The sequence below is a fragment of the Ambystoma mexicanum genome, chromosome 7q (assembly GCF_040938575.1).
Source record: "Ambystoma mexicanum isolate Mex_15411 chromosome 7q, UKY_AmexF1_1, whole genome shotgun sequence".
Lineage (NCBI taxonomy): Eukaryota > Metazoa > Chordata > Amphibia > Caudata > Ambystomatidae > Ambystoma > Ambystoma mexicanum.
This window is the reverse complement of record NC_090941.1, coordinates 733331087-733343350: the sequence shown is the minus strand read 5'-3', so window position 1 is coordinate 733343350 and position 12264 is coordinate 733331087. Positions and strand designations below refer to the sequence as shown.

General features: G+C 48.4%; 1 protein-coding gene across 2 annotated transcripts in view; it reads left to right on the top strand.

Moving 5' to 3' along the window:
- FDX1 (ferredoxin 1) overlaps nt 1–12264 on the top strand; it is a 225192-nt gene that overhangs the window by 126492 nt on the left and 86436 nt on the right. The gene's annotated exons all lie outside the window — the stretch shown is intronic.

Here is a 12264-nt window from a genome sequence, read left to right as displayed (position 1 = left end):
GCCATGCACTACCTCAACAAAAAGGGGGGGGGCAGGGTCACTTCCTCTGTGCAGGGAGGCGATGCAGCTCGAGTTCTGGGCCATCCGGCAGGAAGTTTCGATCTCGGCAGTTCATCTGGCCGGAGACGAAAACGTGACGGCGGACGCTCTGAGCAGGCAGAGCGCGATCTCTCACGAGTGGGAGTTGGCTCAGGAGATTCTCCTGGAGATCTTCGCCCTTTGGGGGACCCCTCGAGTGGATCTCTTCGCCTCCAGTGTCAACCGGAAGTGCGAGAGGTTTTGCTCGCGGGAATTTCCTCCGAAAGGAGCCTTAGGCGACGCGTTTGTGGTGGAGTGGTCATTCCCGCTGCTGTACGCGTTTCCTCCAGTCCCCGTCATCCCGCAAGTGCTGCGGAGGTTGCGGAAGTTCGGTTCCCGGATGATCCTCATTGCTCCGGCGTGGGCTCGGAGGACGTGGTACCCGGACCTTCTCGACTTGTCCATCTGCCCTCCACGTCGTCTTTCCTACCGAGACGATCTGCTCTCACGGGAGGGGGGTCAGGTTCTCCATCCAGAGGTCGGATCCCTCAACCTTCACGCTTGGCTTCTGAAAGGTTGAGGTATAAGGATTGGGACCTCCCTGAAGACGTGATGGAGGTGTTGCTTTCGGCCCGAAGGCCCGCAACTAAGTCTCTGTACCGTTGCCGTTGGCGTAAGTTCTGCGACTGGTGCAGAGTTCAGAATGTGGATCCTTTTGCATGTGACATCCCCATGGTTCTGTCCTTTTTGCTTTCTTTGGCCCACAGGGGCTTGCAAGTGGGTACCATTAAAGGTTACCTGGCGGCGCTGTCCATCTTTAAGCGCTCATCTGAAGAATGTTCTTACTTTAAAATCCCTTTAATTTCACAGTTTCTGAAAGGGCTCACTAATGTGTTCCCTCCGTCGCCTTTCCTGGTGCCCGGTTGGGATTTAAACCTTGTTCTTAGGTTTCTTATGGGTGCTCCGTTTGAGCCTTCACATTCTTGCCCTTTGAGACTGTTGACTTTGAAAACTGCGTTTCTAGTTGCGGTTACTTCCGCTCGCAGAGTGAGTGAGTTACAGGCACTTTCTGTTAAGCCACCCTTCACTGTATTTCACAAGGACAGGGTTGTCCTTCGAGTTCGTCCTTCTTTTCTTCCAAAGGTAGTGACGGAATTTCATTTGGCCCAGAAGATTGTTCTTCCGGCTTTCTATCCTCCTCCGCATCCTGGTAAGGAAGAGGAGAGGCTCCATAGGCTTGATCCTAGGAGAGCTTTGAGCTTTTATGTTTCTCGCATGTCCCGGGTCAGAGTGGACGATCAACTCTTTATTGGTTACGCTGGTAAGCGCTTGGGGCAAGCTGTGACGAAACAGACTTTGTCACGCTGGATTATTTTGGCCATCTCGGAGTGTTACCGCTTGGCGGGTAAGGACCCACCGGCTGGCTTGCGGGCCCATTCTACCAGGGGCGTGGCTGCATCTACTGCCCTGCAGAGGGGTGTTCCTATTCGCAACATCTGTGATGCTGCCACCTAGGCTTCAGTACATACATTTGTACGGCATTATTCCCTCGATTCCATCAGAGGGCAGGATCTGGCCTTTGGCAAGGCGGTCCTTTGCTCTGCTATTTGATTGGCTATTCTAAATTTTGTTTCTAAATTCTTTCCCTCCTCCTTGATTTGGTACTGCTTTGGGAGTCTGTCATAGATATGGAATACGTCGGAGGACCCAATCCCCTCGAAGAACAAGTTACTTTCTTACCTGGTAACGTTCTTTCGATGGGATGGTCCGACGACGTATTCCATATCGCTCCCACCCTGCCTTCCCCGCTGCAGAATTTCTGTTGCGATTGCAGCTTACGTTCCGCAAGGCTTTGTGTCGGACTGGCAGTTGACTAATGTCACACGTTCTGGGGGAAAAAACTACAACTGAGGCTACTGGCGTCGTGCGTCCTACTTATCACATCGGATGACGTCGGACGTCGGAGGAGGTCCTCGACGGCGGCGCATCGACGTCATCGACGCAGGACGCAGACGCCGAAAAAGTTTCCGAAGCAGCACAGCTGTGGTGATTACATGTCATAGATATGGAATACGTCGTCGGACCATCCCATCGAAAGAACGTTACCAGGTAAGAAAGTAACTTGTTCTTCTCTTTGAAGCTGAGGAATTTCACAACTATCGAACGTGGACCTCCTCCGGACACTCACCCACCCCCCCCACATGGGTCCTTTCAATTTGCACTTTCTTGCCTCCTTCCGCCTCATAGAGCTGGTTTATTATGTCTTGGACCTTCCTTCCCACATGGAACAGGGTTTCCCCCTTATTTTTCTCCTGACCCAGTATGCGTAGGTTTGATCTCCTTTCCCTATTTTCCAGATCGTCCATCTTGAGGTCCATATTGATTTGGTTATGTTCCAGATTTTCCACTTTTCCTTCAATGTGTTCGACCTTCCCTCTAATTTCTGAGATGGATGTTTGAATGTCCGACCTTAAAACCCCGATTTCCGCCATGATCCCGCTATGTCTTCTTTTGTGGATGCAGTACTCATTGTGGGGGTGTTCGTGTAAGGGGCCTTCAGGTTGTGAGACTGTTGTCTTCGTTACTGTTGTAGCCTACCTAAGCTACTTCCAAGGGTGGGGTCTCTCTCTTTACCGTCCAGTTCTTTTTGTTTTAGTGGAGCGGGGGGGTTAACCCGCGTCTCACAGTTTTAACTTCCAGGGCTCTTTATTGGTGAGTTTTTGTGGTGGTATTACAGAGTTGTAGGGTGTGGTGGTTCTCTGGGTTGGACCTTGTTGCAGTTCTTTTTTTTTTTTGACATTTTATGTTTCTTCCACTGCTGTTGGAGAACGTTTTTATTTTCATGGGGAAGAGCTCCGAGGGGCCTCTATGCCACTGTGAGGATCTTGAGGCTGTCTGGGATGCAAACCCCAGGAGGGGTTCATCCGCTCTGTGTGGCAGGTTTTGAGTTCACTTCCTGGAGCATTCAGCGTCAACTGATTACTTAGTTCTATTGTGCACTGCAAGCTTTACCCGCTGCCAGTGGGTTTCGTTTTGTGGGCGCTCTACATGGGGAGCGTCTCCTATCACATTGCCCTTAACCCATCACCTCCCCATGATTGCTGCTCTTGCTTCTCGTCAGTGGGGATTGATGCCTTGTAATCCCCTATGGTGTCTATTAACTCTCTGGATGTGGAAGGTAGTGGCGGGTTCATCATCTCGTTACAGGTGGGTGCCCCTTTTCTCTATGATGGTGCCTTAACCTCACTGTGTTGCTGGGTTGTAGGGACAGGGGGTCTCTCACCTGTAGATCTTTGTGATGCTCTGACCGTCTGCAGCTCCTCTGCCTCGGGGTGGTGCGAGTTCTAGCCTTTCTTTGGGCTTTTGTTGTCTGGTTGCCGGATAGCCTTTCTGTGGTTCTTCCTCACTTGGGTCTTTGTTGCTGTTGGGCTCTTCCGACGTGATGTAAAGTCAGTGGTGGCTCCTCTACGGGTCTTCTACCATTTTTCGCATTTTGCTTCAGGCTGGCTGCCTGCTCAGGGTAGCTCATTTGAAGACGGCTCGGGGGTGGTGGGAGGAGAAATTCGGTCTTGCCCGGGACGTTACTAAGCCCCCCTGATATCTTTTGGTATTCGGGGGGGGGGGGTCCTCTGCGGCTCGAAGTAGAGCTCCGTCTCTGACGGATTGGTTAACTTCAAGCTGTGCTACTGGCTCATTGTTCGGGACGTGGCTGAAGGGTTATGCCGCCACACGTCCAATACTGTTTTCTCATTTTGAGGCCACCATTGCTTTCTTATATTTATGGCCTCCTGTTTTGGGCTGGGGTCTCGTCTCCGACGACCCTGGTTCTGGGTCTTGCCTGCTGTCCAGTGGACGGCACCTCGTCCTGGTCGGGGGTCCGGGGAGGCGTTCCGCCTTGGGGTGCAGGGTCGGTTCATGCCCGCTTGGTTTTCTCCTTCTCTCTCCGGGCCTTTAACTATACAGACGTGGCAGTCAGCGGTCCAATCCCTCGGGGCTCCTCCTGTCACCCAGGCTTTTACCCTTTAACAGCGGTATGGTCTCCTCCGTTAGCCATTCGCTCTGCTTTTTGGGAGGTCCTCGTATGCTGCTTCCCCTCATCTGTTTTGCACCCTTCAGTGTCTGGCTGCCATACTCATGACTGTGTAGGGGGAGCGGAGCTCAACTCTTTTTGCAGTTTCTTCTCCATTTCACTGGGGTGTCGGAGGTTAGCTGGCTTCTTTTGAAGTCTCCACACATTAAACCACTGATTTCTTCGCAATGTTATGTTCGGGAATATCTCTTTACACTCTCTTTAGTCCCCTCTGTGAGAGGAGCCGAGCTTCAGGCAGCCATTGTCTTTTGCGCCCCCTAGTGGTCTCCATAATTCCTTTATTTCTTTTCTGTATATTTATGATACAAAAACTATTGTAAAGTTGATGTAAATAGCTAAATCAATTAAAAAAAATGTACCTGCCATTCATAGACATTACTCAGCCTTTCGGCACAATTGACCGCACAAAACTCTGGTTGAAGAGTGGAAATGCCCCCAAGATTTAGCGGAAGCTATAAAAGATCTATAGACAGGGACTTCTGTAAAAGTCAGATTGGATAGGAATGGTCTGCTCTGAGCCCATCATGACTATGAAGGACTTGAAGCAAGGCTGCTGACTTGCTCCTGCACTATTCAACCTCTTCATTTCCGACATCCATAACACCTTGAAGCTCCATGTCTTCTCTCAATGTTGTTGCACTGCCAAAACCTTGTCTCTCAAGTTTCATTTCCTTTAAATCTCCTTTGGTGCTTTTCAATGTAATTGGCAAATGTCAATCCTGTTAGCAGTGCAACAGTTCAACTTTCCCCAGCATTTGCAGATTTGTTTAATATTTATTTTATTGTTAAAAAAATGAAATGCTAACTGAGATTTTATCCCACAAATCTCACTTTTTAATCCTGTCTCATGGAGTTTTTTTCTCTGGCGTCTCCAATAGGGATTCTTTTTCTTTACTTTCTAACATTGATTGTTGCTGCTTCCTTTCTTTAAAAAAAAATGTTTTTAAACTTCTTTTTATTTGATTTTCAAAATTACAATAACATCTCTGCCAAAGGGATCATTCAATATATCTGGTTCCGAACAATATCTCAGGTACAACATGAATTAGAGAGACATGTGCAAATATCCCACAAACTATTGTTACTTCCAAATGAACCAGTGGAATTATTAATGACAATCAATTGTTTGAACTCGAACTGTAAGAGGGGGAGAAGTCCCAGAAAGGAACAGAGCAAGAAAGAAAAGAAAGAAGAAGAAAAAAGAAATGAGAACACCACCTTATTGCCTTGCAATCATTATCTCTCAGAGTTCAACTATGCCAGGCATGCTGGTCCTTAAACTCTTATCACGGGTTCAACAGATTTCAATATCCTGGGTTGGAAAAACATATGCTCTTTATCCTCCAAGTAATCAAGGAATGGTCCCAATGTGCGAGAGGATTTTGGCGGTTTCCCCTCGAGCATAGCTGTTAGTTTTTCCATTCTCAACAGTTCCTAGACCTTTACCCACCAATATGCTATATGAGGGCCTTCTACGTCTTTCCAGAAATGGGCATGTGTAAGGCGAGTGGCCATAAGCCGTTGAGAGATCAGCTCCGTTCTGGGGCCCGACATTGGGCAAGAGCCGTCCTCGGGTGTATCGCCCAATACTATTATCTGCGGGGCCATAGGGATCAAGACACCCGTCATTTCCCTAATTTTAGATAGTATCTCAAGCCAAAAGGATTGTATGGTAGTACAGTGCCACTATAGGTGGCCTAAGTCACCCCTCTCTCCACATCCGTGCCAGCACGTGTCTGGGAAGTCCGGATTCATAACGTGTAACCTATGCGGGGACAGGTACCACCGGAAGCGCAGCTTGAGCGCCCCTTCCCTTACTGCTGAACATCGGGATATCCCGTGGGCTCTCCCCCCATATTCTCTGCCATGATTCGTGAGGGATCGGCTCTCCCAGTTCCCTTTCCCATGCTAGCATGTAAGGGAGCTTCTTATCCATAGGAACATGTTCTAAAAGGCGGTAACAGGTAGCAATTCTATGAGAGTGATGGCCCTCCGTGATTGTCAATTCTATTCCCAAATTTGGCCTGGTAGCAACTTGCACTATGGCAGGGTTTGTTACCAAATGACGTAATTGTATGTATTTGAACCCCTCTGTTTACGGAAGGCCAAAATTCCCTTTACATTGTTCAAATGTTAAAGGCCGGTTATTTTCATACAGATCATATAGCCTCCGCGGTTTTTCCGGTGACCAAATCCGGTAGGATTCGGGGTGGAGTGCCGGGGCGAAGGCTGGGTTTTGTGTAAACGGAGAAAGGGGGCCGAGGCTTGATGAAGAGCCTCTTTGGGCGCAGGCTTTATCTCAACAACGGAGCGTCGCTATCTTGGTAGGTAAGAGGGAGTCTCGGCGGGTACAGGCTATTTTCGTAAGAAATGGCATTGAGCTTAACAGAAACTGAGAGGCCGACTGTTTGATGTCATGCCATTTGGGAGACTCTCGAGGGTCAGTCCAACTTAACATTACCGCCACCTGCGCACCCCTATAATATCGTGGGATTGAAGGGAGCCACCCTGTACTTTCCCCCTCGTGAGGAGTTTACGCGAAATCCTAGGAGTCTTACCTTGCCAGACAAAACAACCTATTTCTTTCTGTAAGTCAAGAAGATCTTGCTCCGGAATTAGTATTGGCAAGGCGTGAAACGTGTATAATGGTTTCGGGAGGAGGGACATTTTAATTGCACTGATTCGCCCAAGCCATGAGATTTCTTTTGCGGGCCAGTGTTGCAGCGCTTCTTTTGAATCTTTGAGGAGGCCAGGGATGTTGGCTTTCAGTAAGCCTGAATAAGTCTGGGTCAGATGCACTCCCAGGTAGGTGATGTGTGTGGAAGACCATTGGAAAGGGTATGTGTTTTGCAGGGTGGCTAAGACTTCGGGGGTTCTGAGAGGTTCATGCCCAGTGATTTTTGCCGTGTTTATCGTGAAGCCAGAGAACGCCGCAAATTGATCCAGTAGAGTCATGAGATTAGGGATCGAGCTGTCCGCGTCTTTCAAGAAGCAAAGCACGTCATCCGCGTACAGTGCAACCTTATGACCTTGTCTTTCAACCTCAAACCTCTGTATCCCCTGATGAAGACGGCCCCTGATGAAGACGGATCAATTGTGCCATGGGCTCCACCGCCAAGGTGAATACCAGCGGGGACAAGGGACAACCTTGTCTGGTTCCTCATCCCAAAAGTATCTGATTGGTCCACTGTGAGTTGACCCGTATTCGAGTTGATGGGATTTGAAAGTTAGTTAAAACCAGACTAGAAATCTTTGGTCCAAATCCCCTCAGAACGCGTCTCAAGTAATCCCACAACAGACTGTCAAAAGCCCTATGCGCGTCCAGCGATAGGATTGATAATGTACCCGGGATCTTGGGGGCCAGGGCCACCAGGTCCACCGCTTGACGAATGTTATCATGAGCTGACCGACCCTGGATACATCATGTCTGGTCCCTGTCTATTAGCAGCGGAAGTATCTCCCCTAATTGGTGGGCTATGACCTTGCCATAAATCTTCGCATCAGAGTTAAGCAGAGCGATCAGGCGTTAAGACTTGCATGTCGTAGGATCTTTCCCTGGTTTTAGTATCAGTCGTCACAGACTCGGCCATTGTTTTAGTGACAGATCCCTTGTCCCACAGGTAATTAAAAAAGCTTTGTAAACTGAGGGGCCAACACACTACGAAACGTTTTGTAAAATTTGTTTGTGAACCCATCCGGGTCTGGGGCTTGCTCAGAGGGGAGGGATTTAATTGCGCTCTCTACCGCCTGAATCGTAATTGGCTCTTCCAAAGGATCTCTTAAGGCTTGAGGAATCTGGGGGAGCTGGGCTTGTTATGAATTATTTTGTGTCCTGTCTATCTCCCAAGTGAGGGGCGGCCTGCTCCTTGTAGAATTGCTCCACTACATGTAGCTTGCCTTCCTCTGAGGAGATATAGTTGCCCGCTGAGACCCTCAGGGTGTCTATTGTTTCGTTTTTTATTCTTTCAATTTAGCTGCCAATAACTTATTAGCTTTGTCCCCTCTTGTATAAAAGTACTGCTTTGTGCGTAGCATGTAACGGGCTGCCCTGGCTGTATGATGTGACTCTAGCGCCCTTTTTGCTATTCGCAAGTCTCTCAAAGAACGTCGGGACCCACTTTCTTTATGTGCTGTCTCAAGCCTGCGGGTCTCTCCCTCTAATTGGGCTTGCAGTGTCCTTCTAGCTTTCCCTCTCTGAGCCGCCTGTTCAATGAAATGCCCCCTGATCACCGTCTTCGCAGCATCCCATACCGTGTCGAAACCCACCGTGTCATTTTCCTCAAAGTAGAAACCTATGGGTTCAGCTATATGACTTCGGATCTGGAGATCCTCTAGTAGGTGGTTGTTTAACCACCAGAATGGGTTGCGGGACGGGGGATCTTGCAAAGGGATGAGTGACAGCCTCACAGGGGAGTGATCGGTCAGCGCCTCTGGAAGGATTTCAGCATCAGTTACCTGAGTTATGAGTGTCGGAGAGAAAGAACATGTCTAACCGGGAGAAGCCCTTATGAACTGCTGAAAAATAAGTGTAGTCTCTCTCGCCTTGGAGGAAAACCTCCAAACTTCTATTAGTGTTCCCTCATCAAAGAAGTAAGAGCTTGAAAGTTCTGTTTGTCTATTGAGGTTGGAGCCAATGTCTTATCTACTAATTGATTCACCACTGCGTTAAAAACCCCTCCCAATATTATTTCCCCTTCCGCATGCTTGATCAATATTTTGGATAAGGATTCAAAGAATAGGTTCTGTTTACTGTTTGGAGCATAAAGTGACAACAGTGTAATCTTCCGACCCCACAGGGGCGAGACCACTAATAAAAATCTTCCCTCCCCATCTCGCAACACCTTCAATGCTTTCAAGGGGGTATCTTTGCGAGCTAGAATGGCGACCCCTCGCTTCTTTAAACCACTCCAGGCAAAGAATTTCGTGGGCTAGAGTTTGTTATTGAGACAAAATTCATCTGAGGGTCTCCCCTTCTCCCAGATCCTCTCAAGTCCTCCCTTCACATGTGTATATGGGGATGTCACCGGGCCCACCCCAGCAGCAGAGTATTTCATTGGCGTTTTCCACCGTGAATGAGTGTTTAGTCTATGACAATCAGGTGGTCAAACATAAGTAAAAGTGCAACAAATGTAAAAAAGGACAGCTGTAAAGGTCAATGATGGTGTGAAGAAAAAAAAGTAAAAAAATCAGACTTGGATAAAAGTAATTTAAAACAGAGGACATTTTTAAAGATCCCCTTATCCTTACCAACTTATAACGTCAACAATGCGTGCACAATCCGCTTGGAGCGCCCAAACACACTTTTCTTAAGAAACTTGATCTCTAAGGGCCTCAATCCGAACCAAGTTCGCCCAGCAAGAATCTTGCACAAGAATTAAATTCAGCTTTGTCAGCCCTAGAAAGCCTCAAAGAAGGTGTGCCCCGTCCACCAGTTCACCCAGTGGACTATCGATCCGAGGCTTCCCCTACCATCCTTTCTGCTTATCGCTTCAGGTTCTGTACCTCCAGACAGATCCGGGTTCGTGTCACTCGTTGGGGTCCGCCCCCCGGCTCGCAGCCTGGATGGCCTGATGAATAAATAGAGTTCAATCTTTTCCTCAGCATTGCAAGGTGCCCACATAACTCCACACAGGCGTTCCCCTGCAGTCGGACAAAATTTCCCCCGGTGGCCCAGTCCAGCCTTTGAAAGCAGTCAGAGGAGCTGGCGCTTTCAGTCAACATCCTGCGTCTCGCCTTCTACAGACACACTGAGCTCTTCCGAGGCAAGTTGTGTCTCTGTATTCTTGCCAGCTTCTACCTCCTGATGGAGAGGTCGGCCGTTTCGTTGCCACCCCCTGGGCCGTCTTCGCTTGTCTCTGTGTGGGGTTAGGGTCCGGCTTTAATGTTTCTTGCATCCGGGTTTCCGGGTAGAGTGCACCATTTCCTTCAATCAACAGGCCCCTTACCTCCTCTTCAGAGGATATTACATAGTGTTCATTGTGATAATCAAATACCAGGGAGCATGGAAATCCCCAGCGATAGCGTATTTTCTGAGCCTAGAGCCAAGTCTTGACCCTCTGGAGACGCCTCCGCCTTGCTAAAGTATATGGCGAGAGTTCCTGGAATAATTTTAGTGTTGCTCCGCGGAATTGTATTGGTTCCGACCTCCTGGCTGCCGCCATAATCTCCTCTTTCTGACGATAAAAGTGAACTCTGGTCAGGACGTCCGGAAGCATGTTCCTCCTTTGCTGGATAGTGGAATAGACATGGTGGGTCCTGTCCAGAGTCAAAGCTTCTGAGGGAGGGAGGGAGGTCCATCAAGGATCTGAACAATTCACTTACATAATCTGGTAGGTCTTGATCCAACACCTGGTGAGGGACCCCCCGAAGGCGTATATTCTTCCTTTGCAACCTATTTTCAAGGTCCGCCTGTTTCGGCCAAACTTCCTCTAGATGCTCTTCGATAGTTCTTATCCTCTCCTCCAGAACTTCCTGTTAGTGGGTTTGTTCGCCTGTGTTGTTTTCCAGATCGTTGGGCCTGGTTTCAAGATCTCCCATATGTGAGGTTAGATCCACAAGTGATCGGGCTAGTGAGTCTTCGGAAGTTTTAATCTCTGCCTTGATTTCCTGTGTGATGTCTTGTTTAAGGGATTTTAACATCTCTTCAAAATCTGTCTTTGAGAATGCCATCTCCATGGGTACAGCCGGTCCTGGAGCTGGGTGGATTTCCGCTATAATTGTTTGTCGCAGGGTATCACTTGATGGCTGGGGTGTCAAGAAGGCTGTTAGGCAGAATCCTGTGCAGTGCCCTTAGGGACCACTACACACAATTAAGACTACAAGTGGTAATACAAGTTCACCTTTGGTACAAGCCTGTACTACTATGTTAAAGTGGTAGTATTAGCGGAGAAGCCAGGCCAATCTCGAGTATATGAGCAGTAGCAGAGATTACACAAAGGACCACAATTACTGTGACTCAGGTTTCAGGTAAAAAATAAAAGTACATTTATTTTTTAAACATCAGTTATTAAACACTTCAGTTCTATAGATTGGAAACCACACGTAAAATGCACCACACAACCAATTTTACTTGTGCCAGTAAATTCAAGGTAAGTACATTAGGATTTGACAGACAGTTATGCGATACGAACGTGCACCAACGGCTCAAAATGCTCACGAAGTTAAATCCCACTTAGTACTTACGAATTTAAAACAAGGGAAAAGTGAATAAAAATCAAAGGCAATACTTTTTCAAGGCAAGGAGTCTTGAGTACCAGTTCAAAGATACAGATTAGTCAAGACGCCTGTCCCAGTGTCAATGGAGGAGATACTCAGTTGCCGAGGATCACACGGTGAACAGTTCGAGATTCGAGATGCCAAGAGTTCGGAAAGATTGTCAAATGGAAGGAAAAGTTATAAGGAGGGAGAACAAATCTTCGTGGAGGAAAAGGGTTCACCCCAATTCCGGCTGGTCAGACTGAGAGAAAGACCAAGTATGCACAGTACCTTATTCCGTTGGAGAAAAGCTGGTGCCACGGCAGTTGTTCCTGATAGTTCCTGCAGACTCACGGTTCCTGCTGCTTCCGTCGTGGGGACAAGGAGGATGTCTGGAGCGATCGTCACTACCCAGTGATGAGGCCAGCAGCAGCGAGAAAGACAACGATGAATAAAGGGTGCGCTCCTTTAAATCAGGAGAGGGCTCTTCTGATGGCTATCCGGACCACTACAGCACAGCAGTGATTTCGACCCAGGAGAGGATTCTCTGACTGACTGAAGAAAAGACAAGCTGGTTGATCCCACCAGGCTCAAGGGAAGAAGACTCCAGACTGGATGATCTTAGTCGTTGAAGGGGTAAATAGCTCAGGACTGCAGCAGGGCTTCACCGGGACTCGGGGTTGCAGCAGCCATCTTCTTCTCCGCTTTTCTTTGGTTCCTTGTAGTTTCAGAGGCGACTGTCTTCTAGCTCAAGAGTCTTGCCTTTTATGCCAAAATCCCCCATTCACACAGCTTGGCTGTCAATCACTCAGCAGGGGGGTTGTCCAGCCTGGACAACCACCTCAGCCAATCAATACAAAGTGTGACTTGGGTCTCCAAGGAGACCCTGTGCAAGGGGTGACTACACCCCTCCCTCACATTCAGCCCACCTAGACATCCAGACCCCAAAGGAGGGCTTCTAG